The sequence below is a fragment of the Pomacea canaliculata genome, linkage group LG6 (assembly GCF_003073045.1).
Source record: "Pomacea canaliculata isolate SZHN2017 linkage group LG6, ASM307304v1, whole genome shotgun sequence".
NCBI classification, from domain to species: Eukaryota; Metazoa; Mollusca; class Gastropoda; order Architaenioglossa; family Ampullariidae; genus Pomacea; species Pomacea canaliculata.
The window spans coordinates 9,271,756-9,293,577 of NC_037595.1; the positions used below are offsets into that span (position 1 = coordinate 9,271,756).

At 36.6% G+C, this 21,822-nt stretch overlaps 1 protein-coding gene and 1 long non-coding RNA gene across 2 annotated transcripts in view; both read left to right on the plus strand.

Annotated features, from left to right (window-relative positions):
- LOC112566268 (protocadherin Fat 4-like) overlaps positions 1-21,822 on the plus strand; it is a 165,739-nt gene that overhangs the window by 49,673 nt on the left and 94,244 nt on the right. The window lies entirely within an intron of this gene.
- LOC112566279 lies at positions 16,658-19,990 on the plus strand. The gene is made up of 3 exons (XR_003099548.1): positions 16,658-16,713; positions 18,920-19,015; positions 19,972-19,990. It is a non-coding gene; the product is annotated as an uncharacterized LOC112566279 (long non-coding RNA).

Sequence of the window (21,822 nt, forward strand, 5' to 3'; positions counted from 1 at the left end):
TAGAATATTATCTAAATTCTGTTTCCGTTAGCTGATGTTACAGACAAAATGTGAAGCAATCAGTAAAGAAAAAACAAAATGTAAGCAAATTCGCTTCACTGTGTTTGTATAAGAAATTTGTATTGTCAGCTGTAACTGTTGAAGACGAGGAATCAATGGTATTATTAATTAAGGATATGCAAATGGTTAAAGACAATGATATTTGGAATGCTTCTGTTGCTATTTTTTTCATTATTGCAATACGGCTTAATAGCAGTAAAAAACTGGTGAACTATAACGATAAGCCTTTTTAAGGGAGGAAACACTGATGCAGCATTTGGAATGCAGCCAACATCTGGCGAAATCATTGTAAACAGATTAATTTCCTATCAAAAAGGAGAAACCAAGTTCCAACTGACTGTGTCCGTAACCACGGTAAGAGAGGGACCACCAAAATAATATTTTATGAAAGTAACCCTTGTCATGTTGTCTGCCTGTCGGTAGTTCTCAGAAACAAAATTTATTTTCACACACCACACGATGTAGTTGCTCAATTTAACACTTTTGCATTGCTGATGCTTAACTAAAAAATGTCTTACATGCTAATGAGAGGTCATTATTTCAGGTAACTTGTGTAACTTGTCCGAATTAATTGTAAAGTGACAGAAACTTCGCTGAGTGAATATATTTCGTTAATGTAAAAAATTGCACTAAATGTTCTAGCTATTAAAAAATGCTTTCAAAATTCCTTTTATTCTCATAAAACATTACAAATATAGAGCTATCCTGGTATTAAATAGACATTTAAACATATTATGAAAATGTATTCCAATGTCTAACTTCGGAAAAATGTCATTTTAAAGGAAAACACATATTTGTACATAAGAAATTGTATTAATTGTTTTCAGTTCTCATTCTGACATTGATGTAGAATTTAAAAAATTTCTTTTTCACAGTATAGTACCTGGGATTCCGATGGAAGACATAGTTCGGCACCAGCTGTAATCAAGATCGTCGATATCGACGACAACGACCCCGTGTTTGACAATCCACTATATACTGTACATGTCCAAGAGGAGGTAAGCACGCAGATTCATAATGTAGTGATAATTATTTCCACTTTTATGTCATAAACCTGGTCATGAAGCAAGGAGGACATATTCAATTAATACGAAGCAGTCGTCAGGACCATCCATCTGATATGTTTTTTGCTAGATACTGAAACGTTATTATTACATTTCTTTTTCTTTTCATTCTGTAAGGGTTCTTTACAAAGTTAATAAAATATGAGTTTTCAGTTTATTCCTATATATTTATTGGCGTTCATTACAGTTTTATTGAGTATTATAATACATCAGCAAGATAGTACGATTATAAATACATTTAGTACTGGCTGTAACGGTGTGGTGGTCCTGTGCTATTTCTTGATTCGCTAAAATATATTTTTGTGCAGAACTCCTCTGTGCTCAATGTGCCACATCTGACCTCCCCCCCTGTGTTTGCCTTCGACCAAGACACTGGCATCAACGACAGCGTCACTTATTCCATGAACGGTCAGTTACAATCATCCTGTCACTGTCTTCACATGATCTAGAACCGCGAAACATCTGTGTTTACTTATTTACCCATTGTTGTGATTAAAATATTGTAGTTTGCAAGTATCTATGTAGAAAGTAGTTCTAATCTTTTTATGCTACTTGCATGATGTTGCTTTAGGCATCACGGACACTGTAGGCATTCACAATGAAACTGGACAAGTGTGGGTAACACGAGTGATGGACAGAGAGGTAGAGCCTTTCACTAATGTGAACATTAAGGTAAGACTGTCAGCCTAGTAGCGTTCTGTTATCACTGTTGCTTTCTTCATCAGGTTCCTCGATGTATGCATCAGTGTATAGCATAAATATGGAAATAAATATTCGCATATTCTCTGTATGTGACACATGTTCAAGGTTTTTCTTCGAGTACTCTTGTTTTGATCCCCTCCCTTTCCCTTTATAGTGTAAAAATTATATCATGCCAATCTAATCAAACAACAGAGACTACTGTGCTAAGTTCCCTCGACTATTTGTGGAGCAGAAAAGGAATAGTTCCAGTCCCTGTGACTGGCAACACACACACACAAACAAACAGAAACACACCACCCACAAATCAGCTGTCCTGCATGAGGAGGTACCCGATTTAACAGAATCATCCTGTAAAACAGAAAGTTGCATAAGGGCATCAGTAAAAGTTAAACAAACAGTTTAGTCTAATCAAGGTGGAAAACAGTGTTTAAGAGAGAAATATTAATTTCATTGTCACAAATGAAGATCGTTTTTCACCCGCAGGCAAACCAGGTGCACAACTCATGGAGGTCGGCGGTGGCCACGGTCCTCGTGGTAGTAGATGACATCAACGACAACCGCCCAAAGTTTTTGATAAACAATCCAACTCTCGTCACAATTCCAGAACATTCCGCTTTCGGTTCGTCGCTTGTTCGAGTTTTAGCCCTTGATGCTGATGAGGTGAGAACAGACATTCTTTAGCCCTTTCTTTCTATGGTTTCCTTTTTAGAAACTGATAGCAATGTAGCTTTTGTTTCTTGCAATACTTTATGTCGTAGTGTAATAGAAGGGAGATGAAAAACATCTTAACGAGAGGAAATGATGCACACAGTTGGCTTAAATTCGAAAGCCTGTTTTTTTTCCTCATTATTCTCTTCTATTCCCAAAGCTTTCCATCCACTGCTACATTTATTAAAATTGGTGAGATATTAAATATTCCAGAATAAACAAACTGTGGTAAATTTCGTCTTCATACTAGAAAGATCCTTTATCCCCAATAGCAACATCGTGTGGAATGTTTTTATTTCACACTTTTATGGTGTACATTTTGCGCGATATATCCACATTTAAACAACCTTTTATTTTCAGGGAGATAATGCACTTTTCAATTACACACTTAAACCGGACCAAAGTTTCTTCGACATCCAAACTGACATTCTGGTGAGCCCGCGGTATGGCATCGTGACGGTGGTCAATTCTTCGGCCCTGGACAGAGAAACCATTTCTTCTCTGACTATTACGGTCAGCGGTGTAATTTTTTGTCTATATTATTTATCAGGTAAGATATAGATATGGTATTCCTACTGATATTTTTTCTTATTCTCGCAATCGTGAGATTTTGAAGGCTGGGTGCTCGTATTGCTAAAAATGTAGGCAATTCAACTGATTTAAGTCGCATTGGACAATCTTCCGAAGTTGGATATATCAGGCAACATTTGCAAGCATTTACGAGTCCGCTGATATGTGGGTTGTTGTGAACATTGTGTTTGTTTATTTAAGGTGTACACTAAAGAGCTCACACCACAACAGGGAGGAGACTGTAGTACTGGCATGTGCAACATCACCATCACCATACAACTGACCGACATCAACGACAACAGCCCTGTCTTTGACGACTCCAGCTACAGGCTGACAGTTAGGAACAACATCAAAGGTGTCTTCTTAATGGCGGTATGTGTCAGTGTGGAGGTTTACAGTTCTGTTATTGTGCTTGGAATGCCGTTTGCCATTGCAACTTGCGTTGTTAATGGTTAAAAGTATAGACATTTTACAATTCTTTATCTTTAATTTATTATCGTCTGACAAAGTGTTGGACAGCATTAAAATCGAGGTCTCTTCAGCACATTATGTTTGCTTCATTGCTTCAAGAAGCTCTCTCCGGTAAAAACATCATTAGGATTTAACCTCTGCATAACAGTCACTTAGAGCTCGGTATAATTTTACTAAAAAAACACAAAGTTTTATCTTTGTTTCAGGTCAGTGCCAGTGATGCTGACGAAGGTGAGAACGCAGACCTCAGGTACAGGTGTGTGCCCTCCTACGCCCTCGGCAGTGACGGCTGTAGTGTAATTACAGTTGAGGACAGAACTGGGAATATCAGTCTTAGTCAGCCTCTGGACAGTTTACAGGTTTACTATGCCTCAATGGAAGCATGTGACAGTCCTACTGATGTCTCACAAATGTGAGTGACAGTGCGTTGTGTACATTGTTATCGACCTCTGTGTTAATGTTTGCCTATATGTGAACAACTGTCTATCAACACTAAAGTCAGATGGCGTAGAATCTACTCACACAGTTTAGTTCAAATGACTGAAATTGCTACTATTATAGAAATAAGGTATTTACAACTATTACAGTTATATATAGTTACCTCTGCTCTGGGTGTTTGTTATGGTAGATGCATTGTGTTGTTACAGGCGCTGTACCACAGTCCCCGTTATGATCAGTCTGAACCCTGACCTTCAGCTCAACGTGACGTCATACAACTTCACAGTTTATGAGAATTTACCGGCGGGTACCTACGTTGGTGACATCTTGGTTCGTGTTATAGACATGTTGATAGCTTTACTCCAGAGATGATAGTTCAGAAAGCTATAAATATTTTCTCAAATTTCAAACACACATTTGTTGGGGGTTATTCATCCAATTAGTATTTAAAATTACTGGGTTTTGTAGAGAGTCGTATTGTGACGTATTTGCAAACTTAATTAAGTTGCTAATGACAGCAGTTTAGTCCTTGGTTAACCTTTCATGGTTTTGAACACAACACATGACATTAAGAATACCTTTTGTTAAATTGTGCTTATGACTAACTCTGGAGAAAAAACTCGCAACCTTCCTCGAAAGACTTCCTGTGCATCGGCTTATTTATAAATAGGGAGAGTACTTGTTTGAACTTTTCTCACTTTACAAATAAGACTTTAAAATATGCAATAATTTTTAACCTCGCTTTGATTTTTTTACTTTTTTTTTTTATATTCCATTTCAGAATTACAACAATCAATTTGAACTTCAAGACAAAAATTTTGAACTCAATGGACGGTACATAACAATAGTTTTATTTTCATTAATACTTAAATAAAAAGAATAAGGTATTAAGCAGTAATATCATTTTACATTTTTCTCGTGCAGAGAATACATGCTTATTTTTATGATGTATGCTACATCAATCAAAATGTCTACCCATGATTTTATTGCATGTTTGTCTCCAAACTTTCTGGTATATATGTCGAAGTACAGGATGAATGTATATGTGCGAACATAAAAAGACTAGGATTTAATAAAGATCTTGTTTTCTTTATAATAACAACTAATAAAGAGACATATTAGAAGTGCATACACTTTGCAGTTTGTGCAGCGACTGAATAGGGCTTCATAAACATGTATCCAGAATTCCGGAGAAATTTAAACACAAAAATCAAACGTCCGTTTCAAATAAACTTTAATAATATATCCATAAAAATGTCGGATGTCTTTTGGTCTTGTAACCCAGCTTTAAGTTTACATGTTTTTCAGAACACTCCGTACAAAAAAAATCTTGGACAGGGAGGAGCAGGACTGGTACACGTTTGCTATCAACACTCGTAACGAGGTATTTGAACCTTTCCAGCTAAAACAAAATTACTACAGGGTCGTTTGCTGTAGACTTTAATAGATAATTGTATGGAATGCTAAGTAGTGTGCTGACAGAGACCATGTGCCTAATGTTTAGTCTTCTCATGCAGCACGAGAAAGAGATTTAAAGAGGGTATGTGTGAAATGTATTCATTCACTCTCTACTTGACTGGGATTGATCGTTAGACAGAGCACATGGATACACGTGACAATTAACAAGACCCCTCATTCACTCCTGTCCTGGACGATAATGAACAGGTCCTGTACCTGTATAGTCCCGTGTTTTATGTTCGTCAGCCAGTTCTTCCTCTGGCGACAGTCTTCTATAACGTGTCGTGCTGGGTCACACAGCCAAACCACACCTGACTACACCGCTTGACTGTTGCAAGTAGTCCTTCCTGGTGTCATACGAGTGTAGACATTATTACGACTGGTTATACTTGGCGAAGACAAATATAAGAAATAAATAGGTATTTTCTCCCTGCAGAACAACACAAACATCTCTGTCCTGGTCACTGTGCTGGACGTCAACGACAACAGTCCAGTCTTCAACAACACCAACTACAAACTGACCGTGGTGAACAATATTAAGGACGAGCTCGTAGAGACGGTGAGTTCTTGTTTATTTTTACTTTTATGACTGTTGATTTGCGTTCTTTATGCTAAATCCCTTTTTCTATGTTTTTTTTTATTTTTACTGTTTTAATCCACAATCTTATTGGCGTTGTTTTCTTGTTAAAATATTCCCATTAAAGGCCTCGTTGAGTTCTACTTCCTGCCTATTCTCTTACTAATCAAGAGATTTTTACATAGTTCTGCTCAATAATTTTAAGGCAAATGCAAGATGCAATTTATATCAACACTACATACAACCTTCTTGGAAAGTAATGATCTTTCAGTGTTATACATTTGTTGATCTTTCCCAGTTCATAAAACAATTAACAATAAAATATCTGCTTAGTAATCATCTGCAGATCGCTGTGATATTTAATTGCATTTCATCCTTAAGGGTATAACATTCAGTCTCATGTTTTGTTTGTTTTGTTGTTGTTTTTTTTTTTTGTTTCAGATCCGTGCTAGTGATGCTGACGAAGGTGAAAACGCACATCTCAGTTACAAGTGTGTGTCTGTAGCAGACATGGATGGTTGTGGTGAGATTACTGTCAACAGCACAACTGGGGACATAAGGCTACGACAGCCTCTCACCAAATTACAAATGTATTTTGCACTGGTTGAGGCGTGTGATAACCCTGTTGATGTCTCACAAAGGTGAGTGAAAGTGCAGTGCAGCTGTTTTTTTTTTATAAATAATTATCTTTACATTAATTTTTATTTCTTTGTTAGGGAATTAATTGCACCTCTCTGTGGCATAGTAATATGTAATTAAAAGTAATATAGTGAATCGTATAAAGAAACAAAGGCTGCGATTATGACTCTCCTGAAATTGAGGAACATAGTCTTGTTTAGTGAAACACTTACTTTCTCGTTATCCTTGTCATACTGTACATTACTGAACTGTTACAGTCGCTGTACTTCAGTTCCTATCAGAATCAGTCTGCCTCCTGATTTTGACCTCAACGTGACGTCATACAACTTCACGGTTCACGAGAATTTGCCGGCGGGGACGTACGTTGGTGACCTCTTGGTTTGTGTCAACAACGTGTTACTAGTTTATGTTTAGGGACAGTGCTTTCTTAATCATCTAGATAATTTTGTTTATAATTTTACACTAAACAACGCTCGCTTTACTTGCTACATCATAGCACCGTTAAACATTTGGGTGTTATAAGAATAAAGCTAATTACATTTCTTAATTATTTGACTGACCATTATTTTCTGCGAATTTTAACACACTTTACGGGCACTTACTGTCAAAAAAATAAATCGGAGACATGCGTTTTACAGACGTTTCGGTGGCTCATTACTTCTGCAGTTTAATTCAGATGGCAAAATTGGTCACAATGTTACCGACTTGTCTTTTTACATGGGGTTTTACTTCTAGTGAGATTCTATTAGTGAGATTACACATATATCAATCAAAGTTTAAACACACTGGTCCTTATCCATTCACTCTAATTTTGAATAATTACTTTGAATGAGTGTTTCAAATACGAGATTAATCAACTTGCTGAGGCTTCGAAACCAAAACCACAGAAAGCCTAACCGCCATGTAACGTAGGTCTGTCTACAGAAAATACCTGATTTAGTTTTGCTATTATACTTTTCTGTGGCGAGTTAACTCTTCTGTCCGTGTTGTTAAAAAAAATGAATGGCAACATATCAACAGCTAGTTTCTTATTATTATGATTTCTCCTGCGCGGATTTGATGTGTCTGTGTTAATCAGAATTTTGTACAAAACGGTTATTTCAACTTGTATAGGATACTTGACACTTGTCAATTCCTTTCATTCTTTTCTAAAATTCACTAACAAATGACAAAAGACGTAGATTATTTACAAGTAAACACCTTTCATTTTGCTTCAGCTTTCTTTTTTTCTCATTGGTTGTTTCAGAATCACGACGATCACTTTGTTCTTCAGCATGACAAGTTTGAACTTCATGACGGGTAATATTTTTAGTCGTATTTACTTAAATTAAGTATAAATCTTGCTTACAGTTAAGGGCGTGTAATTTAGCATTATATTCTCTTCGGAAATTAAATCTCATTTTTTAATTATTCGTTTACTTTCAATAACTGACAAGAGACTGAAAGGCACAGCCAGGCAGACAAACGGGTAGCCTTAAAGACTCATTAAAAGGATGACAGGGTAACACACACTTAAATTGTTTAAATTAATTCTCAATAACATTTGTACACAACATTGTAGGAGGATCGCTGGTAGTTGATTACTACTGTATAAACACGTGTTGTTTAGAACTCTCCGCACGAAGAAGCCTCTAGACAGAGAGGACCAGGATCATCACAATCTTGTTGTCAACACTAACAACCAGGTATACATGTCTCCCTGATAAAAAAGAAATCCTTTTCGCTTTCTTGTAGTTGGTATGGCATGATTTATAAATATATTATCCTAATTTAGACATCACATACATGAAGAACTTCTTTTCATCCACATTAACAGACAGTTACAAAAAAGGCCATGCGATTATTTGAGGAAGAAACGTGCACATTAGTATTTAGCAATGTTGGTTATCAATTTCAAGCAAGTGTAAGATGCAAGTAAATCTCCTCTCGCTGCAGAACAACACGAATATCTCCGTCCTTGTTATTGTCCTGGACGTCAATGACAACAACCCCGTCTTCAACCCGAACGACGGATCTGTGACGTTGAGCGGGGAAGAGACGACTGGTCACGTGATCACCGTTGTCAACGTGAGTTACGTCATCAGATTTGTTTGTTTATGTATATGAATGTATAAATGTATGCATTCACTTGAAATATGTAGTCTTCACTGTGTGACCAATGTGTTCGGTGACAACTTTTCTCTTGATGAGATACACAAAATTCTCTTTTACATTATATGTTCACCATGTCAATCCTAACCCTCTATGGCAGGAGAAACTGCTCACGCTCCATAAAATGATCTGATTATCTGTCGCAGGCGTCAGACGACGATGAAGGAGTCAATGCTGAAATGACCTACAGCTTACAGCCGGACTCGTAAGTAGCCCTGGAGGTAATGTGAGGTGTAAAATAAAAAAACACGACAATGACTCGATAATGTGCAGAAGATGAGGTTGATATTGAAGTACTGGGGTTTACACCAGCAGGGCATGATGTTTATAAACCATTTACTATACATTTAATAATTATCTTACCGAACTGACATTTGAACATCTTTAAACAACGATGTGAAGACAAAAGTATCAATACATTTTTTACCCACTGAAGAGCTATCAAAACTGTAAAACTCTTTTTTTATAAAAAAAAATTGGCGTCTACTTCAAAAATTTTTCCTATATGCCATCTGAAAAATTTTGTATCGGAAAACAACTTGAAAACAAAATTGATTAGAATGCAGTTCTTCAAGTCTTCTACATGTGCCTTTTATAAACATTTTTGTTGACTTTTTTTATATTTTGTTTAATATTTGGTATATAAGCATTTAGAAAGATTAAAAGAGACTAGACGTGATACACATTTTAAAATCACGATTTGCTGTCAGTTGTGTGCAAGAACTGAGCCAAAGCACTTTTAGAACTACGGTCTTGTCCCATGGTCCAGTTTAATTGTTTAAGGTGAGAGAAGCCGAGTTTAGAACCAGGAACAGTAAATCCTCTTTTTCAATCAGCTCACTCCAAAGACGCCTTTCAGAATGTTGCAGTACTTCTACATCAATGACTCAGGGGCGGTAATTCTACAAACATTGTCTACCTTGGAGACGATTGACCTGCTGGTCAAGGCTTCAGATGGTGGTTCTCCATCGTTGTCCGGCTTCTACACACTCAGGGTAAGTGAGCTGTTCTATACAGCTCCTGTACAGCAAATATTTGTACTCCTTTGTAAACTGTTGCCTCGGCAGCCTGATCACTAAAATGATTATGGATGATTGATTGATTGATTGATGATGATGATGATGATGATGATGATGATGATGATGATGATGATGATGATGATGATGATAATGATGATGATGATGATGATGATTTATGACACATAACTAATAACTTCAGATAACTATCCCAGAAGTCAACAGAAACGTTGTCATTTTTGCACCAGTGACGAGCGACAAGCTAGCCGGAGAGAGAAAGATAATTGAGAGGTATGGACGTCACAAGTAATTTTTTTTGATGTTTTTTTACTCCTTTATTTTACTACCTTTAATGAGTAAAAGGCTTGAGCAATATCATGTAAAGTTAGTCCTGCCTCGTAAAGCTGTGCAAGAGAGAGATATTTCATGTTCAAAATATTCACGATCCTCCTCAAATTCTTTAGTGTATCCTTAGCATGTCCTTCCTATAACCGACCAATCTGAAAAGAGTTCACACTCATGTAGTCAGTGGAAGTATCGCCTTGTGTGGCCAAGTTAATGAGATCCATCTAAACTATCAAAAGAAGAAAACCACCATACCCTGTTCTTGATAACAATATCAGGATGATAATACTTCATGAAGAGAGATTTCGAGAACTTTCGAGGTAAGACTTCTCTTGACTTGTATTTTATTTATATATGCTTATAATGCCTGCTAGAATCGTACCGACAATTTCTTTATAGAAATTTAAGTTTGAAATCTCATTTCATTTGCTATGCAATGTTTGATTAACTGCGTTGATACAGACACTTTTATTTTGTGTCTCTATATTTTTTCAGCGAACTTATGCGAATCCTAGGTGCAAATGTCACCGTTGAAACCGTTCGACAACATTCAGCTGACAGGTAAAGACATTTTTAGCTATAGTTACAATATCTATTTTACATGTACACTACAGAAGCGTTAAAAAATATTGTGAGTGGACATTTTAGAAAAGATACCGATTTTCTTATCATGAAGAAGGAGACGAAGAAGACGAAGACCTTAATCAGCTTATTTGTACGAATAAAGGTTTTATAACCTGTTTTCTCCTTTCTGAATTTGTAAAAGAAATAAAAAAATTTTTTTCCTATTTCAATATTCTTTTAGCTAATATTGCATTGTTTTTTCATTGGTTGGTTACACACTGAGTGGTAGTCAAATTATCTCTGGTTTTATGACTTTGGTTTATCCGAGCCCACAAGCAGAACAATATTTAATAAAACCTTTTGTACAAAATGTTCTCATTTCTAATGCTGTGCAGCTCAGCAATATACATCACTGCACGGGGTATGAGCACAGGTCAGCCACTGAAAGTTGAAGAACTTCAGAAGTAAGCTCACTGCTGTCAGATAATGAGCAGGACTGCTTAACAATGCTTGCTTTTATTAAAAATTTAATGCATTTTAAATTATAAAAAGTAAAGGGAGAACACTAACACCATTAACAGTATTTTCAATGCCTTGATCATGTCTGTCTTCCTTTTTAGAAGCCACGATACAGAAAAATTAAAAATCATCTTGTAAAGTCTTCTTAGTAACAATGGATTAAATTGGATAAATGGAAAATAAACTGTATTACAATTCTCACTGAAAATATTTACTTACAGATAATTAAGTTCGAAACTTCAGATTTTAATATCATCAGCTGATTGCCATTTTTATTTCATGCATATCTATGTAATATTAATATACATATACGTAAGATAAATGCACGCAGATAGAAAGTAGAAAGATATTGTAGATTTTTATCAAGCATCATGTATCCCTAGCTAAGCGTTCAACCTATTTTTATACTTACCCTGTGAGTTTTTTAATTTATTATAATTCTGCTTTGACTGTTTGCCATATTTTTTGTGTCCGTTCCCAGGCTTGTGGACTCAAAGCCTGTAGAAATCGCTGACCTGTTTCGCCAGAACTTCCCTGATGACACCAGTAAGACAACTGCTGCAGACGACTTCACCACTCCAGTCACCATCGTCCTCATCTTGATTTCCGCCGTCCTCCTCGTTGTTCTTATCATTGCTGCGGTTGTCATGTCAAGGTCTCACAAGTCGTGCTGTTGAGACAGGCTCTGTTCCACTTTTAATTAAAACTACTGTTTTTAAAACTTACAATTACATTTTAGTGCATGAATCTTAAGCAGTTACGGCTGCTTCTATTTGTTGAAATTGTGACATATGTTCATTTTTGATATTGCTTAATACTCTTTAAAAACATAGCTATTCCTTCCTATACACCTACTTTGTCGTCAACATTCGTCTTCCACCCATTATGGGATATATGTTGTGTATAACTGTGTGTATGTGTTTGTGTCCAGAGATGAATTTCACAAAATCTCCCTCAGCGTGTCCCAGAATGTTCATTTTAGCTTTAATTAACTAGGGATACTATACAAGTGTGCAAATTCTTGTAAGAGTTAGATGAAAACATTTCCTACAGATTTCTGGTCGTGTTCTTAGCTCCTATCATCTCATCAAGTTTTCAGATACAATCGAGACTGACAGAATGTGAAAATGCATCAGTATGAAAGGCTTACATTAAAGATACCAAAACTACTAACTAGTTGCGTGTATGATAACAAAGACTGTGTCTTATAAATCACTAATAGTTGTTCACTATAAAAATGACTAATTTGACAGTTTTGTCTTAAAATATGAAAGTGTAATGTATGTATATACTATTTAAACCACACCTCACTCTCTGTCCTCCTTTCTCCCATAAAGGAGACATTGTGTGTTTTTGTTGAAGCAATCCATCAATAAATGCAATAAGTGTAAACAACTATTTTCTGCACTTTACGGCGGCGATAACACATTTGTTCAAAGGGAGGCAGCTTCACAGTGTTGTAACACTTGGCCTCAGACCAGGTTTGGGTCTGCGTGTCTCAATCTCCATCAGCACGTGAAGCTATCTTTACTGTGATTTTCTGAATGTTGTGACTTTTTTCCATCCTTACCATAACCCAGTTAATAATCTTATGTTCTTTCTTTGATTGTTTGAATAATGTATCTCTACTTATTATTTTTTGCAAATAAAAATAAATTTTACCTTCGTCTACTTTCATTTTTCCCAGAATGATAATGCATTAGTTTTTTTTATTGCACAGAAAGGGACGTGTTAGTAACAGTCTCATTACAAAGCAGGACACCATCACCTTTTCCTCCCTGTGGCACGGGAGGAGTGGCATAAAATAAATAAACAAGTAAATAATGTTTAAAATTGTACCTTGTGTCGTGACGTGCGACCAGTCTGTTCCAAGTAAAAGCCAAAGTAATGCGTTCTGTGACTTACAAATAAAACTACCCGATTGTTTGTATGGGAGTGTAGGTAACACGAAAGAGGAGATTGCTAATCAGATCGTTCAAGGAGCAAACACGACAGTAAAGAGAGTATTCGAGAGGGTCGAGAAGATGAAGCTATTTCTGGTGTGTGTCGCCGGGACATACCAAGAACGAGTAGAGGATTCAAAAGTACGACACACGATTGTGATCGGTTTACAGCGGGAGGGACAGACAATAAACACTTCACACTGTGCCTTGCTGTAGGCTGGCGATGACAGGACAAGCCTTTCTTCTCCTTTTGAGGACGAGAACAAGTAGAAAAGATAAAAGAACTGTCTCTTGCTCGTGATATCAGGTGTGGAGTTTGGTTTGTCTTGCCAGATGTTTCGGGTGTTCAGACAGGTGATACTTTCCCTATTTCTTTGGCGAACATCGAGGATATAAGACATTCACTTGTGGTGTAAGTATAGATTTATATGTAAATGCACACTAATAACTGTTAACTGTTGACATTTAGACGTTGGTCGATGTTATAGAGTTTGTGTCACGAGATGTTCTAGTAGTCGCCATAATATTAGTCGTCTATCTGTGGTCCTATTTGACAGCATCCTGTTATATATGTGTCAGATAATTGAATCCTCTAGATGTATATTCCCCCACCCCACCCAAAGCTCAAAATTTTGTAGCATGTCTTTACGACACTTAATTTTTTTTCTTTGTCTTCCTTCATCTGCCAAGATCTTTACAGCTTGAGAAAATAAACTATAAATTAAGTTTAAAACTTTCGTCTGTATACTCAATTTTAATATTTGTTTTATTGATAATCGCATGTGCAAAATAGGAAAGTGTACATTATTTCAACACAACCAAAAGAACCCAAATAGAATTGTTGTTCCATTTGTTTCACGAGTTGAGCCTTACAGCAAAGTAAAGATTTATAACTCTTTGCCCTCTAACCATACCATCAAGCAAACAGCAGAATCCCAAGTGAAATATATTGTTTTAGATAAGAACATTTGGGTCAATGACATCAAATCAGTTCGTCGGATATTCTTTTAAAAACTAGCCTGAATGTTGCAGATAATTTTAACAGCTTTTTTGGGCTAAAAAGTATGCTTTTCCAAATGGTTTGATTGCGTTTAGTAAAAAAAAAAACTTTTTGATTATTGGATTATATTTTACGATTAAGATTTTGAACAAATACTGATACTGAGCTTAACCAAGAAGTTAATTAAAGGTCAGTTCTGTAGACATTCAAATTAACGTCCTTTCTTGTTTTTGTTTGGAACTGCTAATTAGTGAACGAAAGGAATTTGAGTTTCATGCTTTGTGCCTTGTTCCCTGAGGTTCGAACAAGCATATAAAAATTACAATGATAATGGTACTTTCCTTAAGGTAAAGGTGAAAGGTTGCACGCCATTAACATTATACGCCATTTGTATGAAAGCTGTGTCCATCTCTCTCTCTCCCGTTGCCGTGCCTTCATAGCTCTCTATGAAGCCAAATAGCCATTCCAGACAGCTATTTTCTTCGTTTTACTAGAAAGGGACTGTAATCATCCATTCTAATCAGACTGACTGTCTTCAGAACTTCAGGATTATCTTGACCAGTCTAAGGTGAATTAAAAATGTTGCTATCGAAAATCTTTATGGTCATACAATGATGACATTTTGCTTATATAGCGGACGAAATGCTTAATGTGTATGTATTATTTTTGCGTATCTTATTAGATGTGTAACAGGTTTGCATTTTACCTAGGCTGGCTGATACGGTATACAAAGACGACGGTTACTACCTGCCTAAACACGTTTACTGTGAGTTATTATGAGCTTGGTACAGACTTTCAAAGTAACGCCCTGTATAAGTGTTTTATTGCTAACCTAAAGTGCTGGTCGCACTGTTGAAACAGACCGTCAAACCTTATCAGTAGACATGCAATATACAGCAGTCAGGCTGCTTTGTGGATGATACACAAAACTGCCGAACTGAACACATTTTACATAAGATATTCTCTTAGGAGCACATCGAGTTGACATTTTACCTGTTTGATTGTTTGTAATGACTGAATCTTTCATCGCTGCTTTAACATCATTCCTTTCCTCCATCTTGAACTCTGACATTCCAGCAGCTCTTCGAAATAATGATAGGCGAAAGTGTGTTTATAGGTAATGTCTGAGTACACTAACATTATCAAGAATTGGTTTACTGGTTTAAGTGACAAGTGCATCCACCAAGAGGCGATTTAGCACTATGCCTGAAGGTTCTTAAAGTGGAAAACCGGAGTATTGCAAGTAAACCCCTAAACGTCATTCGCCATCAGCAGGTGTCTATCTATGCTGAGGTCTAAACCAGAAAACTTATACAACGGAATATTGCTACTTGTCAAACATAACAGTGAGTGAGTGATAAATAAACAACTAATGTCGAGAAAGAGAGGAGATAGAACGTTACAGACGGGTACATGTAGGGACAGGGACTGGAATGTTTTGTGGTGGGAAAGAGTGAGGAGTCCATGAATAACAGGGTATGAGTATTTCTATACCAACCCCTTACTGTTTAGCGACATTTTTTACACTTGGGGAAAACGTTCATCACCGTGATATCACATTGAACACTAGCACGGTGTAGGCCTACTTAACCTCAAGAGAGAGACACACCTGAGGAGAGCAGGAAAGTGTTCATATGTTCACACCAGTATGTTGCTCAGTTATTGCTCTAACCCAGGGATAAAGCTTTTTGACAGCGCTAAATAATTTTAATACCTGTGAGTAGCAGGCTTTGATATATGTTTATGCACGATGGCTGAGGACTACAACAGTGCATGCATTTTTATTACATTCTCGTCATTTTATGTCACTCATCAGACTAGATGTCTCTTAAAAATTGTTTTGTAAGATGGTGTTAATTTTTTTAGGCCACGGAAATAATCTGTAATATATAAATATAATGTATTCTAGCTCGTAATAACCTCTCACATGATGTTTCAATTAATATAAAAGCAAATCGAAGTACATACCAACACCCTGTTACTTCTGTAAATAATATGCTGGTTAATTTGTTACACTGAAAACAGTAATAAAATAGTTGTCAATTAAGAAATAAGACTGCTACACCATCAATGATATATTATTAGACATTTTCACCTGTATGATTTAAAGCAAACGTCAGGACAATATTTTGTTCCCACGAAAACAAACTAAAGCTGGCAAATACTGAGAATGAAGATTGAAAACTGCAGTTCTGTTTGGATAGAAACCAATACTTCACTGCATATACAATGAGTCGGACTATATCAAAATAATCTTATGTGGTATGTCTATAACCTGCTACAGACTTCTTTCGATTGTCCAAAACTATTGTTCTGATCAAACGTTCATTATTTACTTTTTACTGCAGATTAATTTCACGTTTTGACAAATCCTCCTTGTAAATTTTGTATTATGATGTTGGGATTTGGTTGTTTTCTTTTCAGATTAACCCAGTGATAAGATGGTAGAACTGTGACAAGAAGATGTACATCATCGTTTTTATAATAGGTAAAAACTATTTAACAGGAAATATGCAAACGAATTTGCTTATCCAACTATCAAAGGCCAGCTCAAAGCTCTTCACAAAAATTATAAACACACAGACAAAATAACAATAATGTCCTCAAAACAAAGAGTGTTCACTGTCAGTGTAGCTACTCATGTCGAGAAGAAGGTGAATGCCATGAGCATAGATGCAGTCACCTCAACTCAGTACCACTACCAAAATATTCCTTTCTAGTCTTTTCTTCTTCTCTGACAGCCTTTTGACGTGCGGCTGGGATTTGTAGTCGCAGCAGTGACGTACGACTGACAGGTAGACAGAGAGTAACACCTGAGTGTTTCTCACACTGACAGGACCTACAAGCCTGACACGGGGGAGGATTACTGATTAGTCACCTGTAGGCGGGGCAGAGGGTCAGTGAGGTAGGGGTTCCCCCTAACAGTAGTCTGTGCTGGCTAATTGTTGATTGGATGAAGCATGGTAGGTGAGTGGTTAACCAATGGCATCTCTTGTTGTATCTTTGTGACTATTTCAAGTCGGGAAACGAAAACAGGGTAAGGGTGTAGTCCCTTCTCGGAACGACTTTGGTGTGAGGGGAGCATCTGGTCCGCTGTCGAAAGGACTTCAGCTTTCTCCAACGCCAACGTCAGCCTTTCTCCGATATCAAAGCTTAAGCCAAGAAAGCAAGACTCGGAAGAAGGAAAGCTTGAGCTGGAGAACTTAGGCGCAAAATGCAAGTCACTGAACAGTGACTGCGAGGACTGCCAGATGTCGCCGTGAAAATCAAAGATTACGAGATCAGAACTCTACCTATAAGAGGCAGGAGTTCGACGCCAAGGCCAACAGAAATTTTCGAACGAGGAGAGAACGTGTGTTGTGAACCGGTGTCGGGAAGTACTTCGCATCAAAGTGGTGTTAGTTCGGCGGTTGTACGTGCCACTGCTCATTCTGGTTCGTACCACTACATGCTGTACAATAGTGTAGTCGGATGAGCAAGCACTCGTCGAAGAAGCCACTTGTATGTCCCTGGAACGGGACACTGCTTGAATCAGTCTTCGGGAAACCAGTTGTCGCTCTCTCATATGTTTGTCGGATCGAGCGTGGAAGTGACGACGGACAGTCTTCGAGAAGAGAGTCATCGTCATACGATAATTGTCGACTAGAGTACTGCACTTCACCTTACCACAAACGTGGACTATGGACACAAGAGAGACTGTCGGTGCGATAACTAAATTGGCGTGCGTATGTGTCTAAGACCGAAAGGTGGTTTTGACGGGAATAAACAACACTGTAACATTGAAAGTACAAATAGAACGGATAGTACTGATACACCCTCTAGGTGAGCCACATTGCAGAATGTTTGTATTTGCCTATTTTGTTTGTTAAATAAATCTTTATTTTTGTCTCATGTAGTTAGGTCTTGAGTTCGGAGAAGAGCAGGGTGGAAGCCCATGAGTCTCGTAGAGGAAATTGTGAGTGACCGATGTGTGGTGACTGTGCATAGTGTACCCTTATCAAGATTACGTTGGCATGAGTAGTCAGAGTTACATCCTGTTACCCACGGGCCCAGTTCCCCGAGGCCAGTGTTCGTTCGGTAACACAGAAACACTGCAACAATGAGGCGCAGACTCCGGAAAACAGTCCATCACAGGCGACGTAACAAAAAAGTACAAATCAACAGTATTCAATATTCAGACACCAAACACGATTGAAAAAACCCCAAGAGCACTACAAAAAATGCAGAGAAAAAAGAACGAAGAGCTGGTCCTAAAAAACCGGTAAGGCTGTACTTCAACTGTGCTCGTCACGGTCACGAGCATTTGCCTTTGTTAGAGCCTTCATCATGGAAGGTAACATAGTGTTCACTTTCCTGATAAAATGATACTTTACCTGTTTAAAAACAGAGTTGGGGCTGAGACACTTGCAGAGAGTTCCAATATCTTTACTCGAGCAAACCACTCCACCAGAGAAAAATATTTATGAAAATTAACCTACATATACAAGCAGCAAAACACATCTGATTTTCCATTTACACATTTATAACGTTCACAGACTGTTGCGTACATTTTCATGATAAATTCTTCAGAGAAGTAAATTCGATATTTCAATAGAGATCTATTTAGTATCAGTTGCTTTTAAAAGAGGAGTAATATAGTATGCCATTATAATAATGTGATAATTATAAATTGTACCTTATACATTCCATTTCAGCTGCACTGTGCGCTCAGGTAAGCTCACATTATGGCTGTTTTCTCAACTACACTGAAAAAACTTTGAAGATTTCTATACCTGAAAAGATTTCATATGGTAAGTGCTGGTATATTAGTATAGTCCTAGAGTTTTCCATTTTCGTGTCTATAACAATATATCAGTAACATAACTGACAAAACTGACAAAGTACTCATAAGAATCTGCTATTTGTTTTTATTTAAGTCCTATTCAAAATTTGATCAGTTTCTGTCAGGACGTTGATTCTGTGTGCATGTCTAAAACAGTAGGCTGTTCTTTCTTATCTTAGTCATATGTATACGCTGGTGTGGATGAAAATTGTAGCTGACAGCAGCCTTATTTAATATTACTGGAATGTTCCAGATATTTCTAATCGATCTTTTCTCGTTATATCCTCGTTTAAAAGGCTTCTAAAAGAACGGTGCTTGTTAATTACATTTTTTGTTCACAGCCTTACTTAAAGGTCTGTTGGAAGCAATTTTATTATCACATGACCGTGTAAAGCTCAGTGCAATATCTTTCGTGGGGGAAATAAAGAAAGCGAGAAAGGGAGATTTAAAAGAAATATACATGTGGTGGGGGTACCCGTGTGAAATCCTGATACATTATTATTAGAGACATAAAACATAAAGATATAAATATGCAAAAGAGCAAGGATATACACAGTCTAGCCCTTAGTTGATATTAAAAGGAGATGATTAGGGCAAGAGAAAATACTTAGCTAAGTCAAAACACTTTATTAGTCTGCACCTCTCGGCCTAGCTAATTGAATAGTAACGCCTAGCAGTCACCTGAACATGTAACATTTTGTCATAGCTGCTAAAAATAACACACAACTAATGTGGCAGTGGACACATCCCCAGCTGAGTGTACAGTGAACGTGTAAATAAAAACAGTTTCTTTCTCTTTCCTTTTATATTTTGTGCTTAAATGTCTTCCCCCTAGATTCTCTTTTCGTGAGCCCTTTCGTGTAAACCTTCTTTGGTGAATATTTGCGTTTGTATGTCAATTTTTAAGTTTTTGGCTTTTTTAAGGTGAAACATTGTTTACAACTTCAACCACCAATAACATCAGTATAGAAAAAGGGGAGCCTCATCAACTTATACCATTCTTCGTTGAACTTTATACTGCTTCTCTGGAAGGACTGTATACGATTTCCCTGGTATCAAACACAAATGTGACAGAAATTGATGACAATAAGGTGGGTATTAATCTATAGCTTTATACAAACACTTCTAATAGTGCAGAGTTAGTTCCTGATTCAAAGCTAACAAGTCGTTTGATTTATGCAGTTGAATCAAGATAATTTTATGAAACTGAAGTCCTAAAGTATAAAATTTGAAATTCTATCAATATCATCACTATTTACATAAAAAAAGTTTCAGTGCATAACTGTTTGATTATTTAACTTTTATGTAGTGGTTTTGTGTTCTTTTCTGCTTCAGATATCTTTACAACCATTTCACAGTACATGAACAATCATTTAATGCTTGACAATTTTATCAAGAAACGTTAATTTTTTGTTACTTTCGTGGTTTTTTTTTTATAGCATTTGATTTGTTATAACCTACCTAAATAAAGACACTTATTTCTAAAACTAAGAAAAGTTCTAAAAGGAAAAAGTACTATTTTTAAAAGGGACATAACAGCTATAACATTTTCTGACATGTTTATTAGAACATTTTTTTAAAAGATTTTACAGTAACATTAGCTTGAAAAAAATTAGACTATTTTTATTTCTTTGTCAGTTCCATTTTAATGTGGCTAATAAACCAGTTTATTAATGCTACAAATCCTAATTTGTTGCAGACCTTGTGTGAAATGTCAAGAGTATGGGGCTTCAAGCTTATTTGCAGTAATGCTGAAAGCAGTGTGGTAAATGTTTAATAATTTTAATAATTCATAACAGTTTGTAGGTATCCTTTTGGCATGGTAACATTCAGTACTGTATGATGCACGATCATAAAGAGTTTACATCAACAAAGCAACCCCACTCCAACCTTCTGGAATGCCCCATGCAAAATAACATTTCTGTAATAACTGCAAAGAGAACTTCACTAGTCTATGAAAGCCAGGAGAACAACTTAAAGGAAACAAATTAATGCACCTGCATCGAGCGCCGTGCTACATAAAGCATAAAAACATATGAAGAAAAAAGTCTCCAATTATTTTGGTCATTTTCTGTGCTAGTTGACGAAAAATACCTCTTAAAGTGTTTCAAAAAGTTTCGAAAAGAAATACAGTGGAACCTCGGTTAGCGAACGCCTCGGATAACGAACAGCTTTCCAGAACGGATGAAGTTCGTTAACCGAGGTTCCACTGTGTTCTCACAGATTGGTTTCCCTTTTACAGCTTTTTGTCAATATCGAGGTGAACTACACTGATGATTCTGATCCTGTGTTGAAATTAAGCCCGCACTTTCAAATACCAGAGGTATTTTGTGTTAGTGTGAATGGAGGAGATACAATCTTAAGTCTTAGTATGGTGACACTGCATTTATTCTTCATTGGAATAGATATATTTATTATTAAAGCACATGTATTTATATCAGTTTATGAGTTTATCAGTTCATCCTGTAATTAAAGCATTCTCTCACGATCTTTTTCCGTATTATCGATAAATAATAAAGATACCCAAGATAAGTTTTCGAAATACAGTTAGTTGATGTACTTTATTTAATGCGAATATTCTTGATAAAAAGATTTCTAAAATTCACATTCTGTCTACAGCTTGCCTCAGTGAATACTACAGTCGCAAACCTGAACAATATTGCAGATTTTTACACAGACAAAGATTGTGCAACTTATACTCAAGAGAGTTACAACTTCCAGGTTTTGTGTGCCTTTTCTTATATTTTCCCTTTGCTTTTTTTAATATAAATAAAC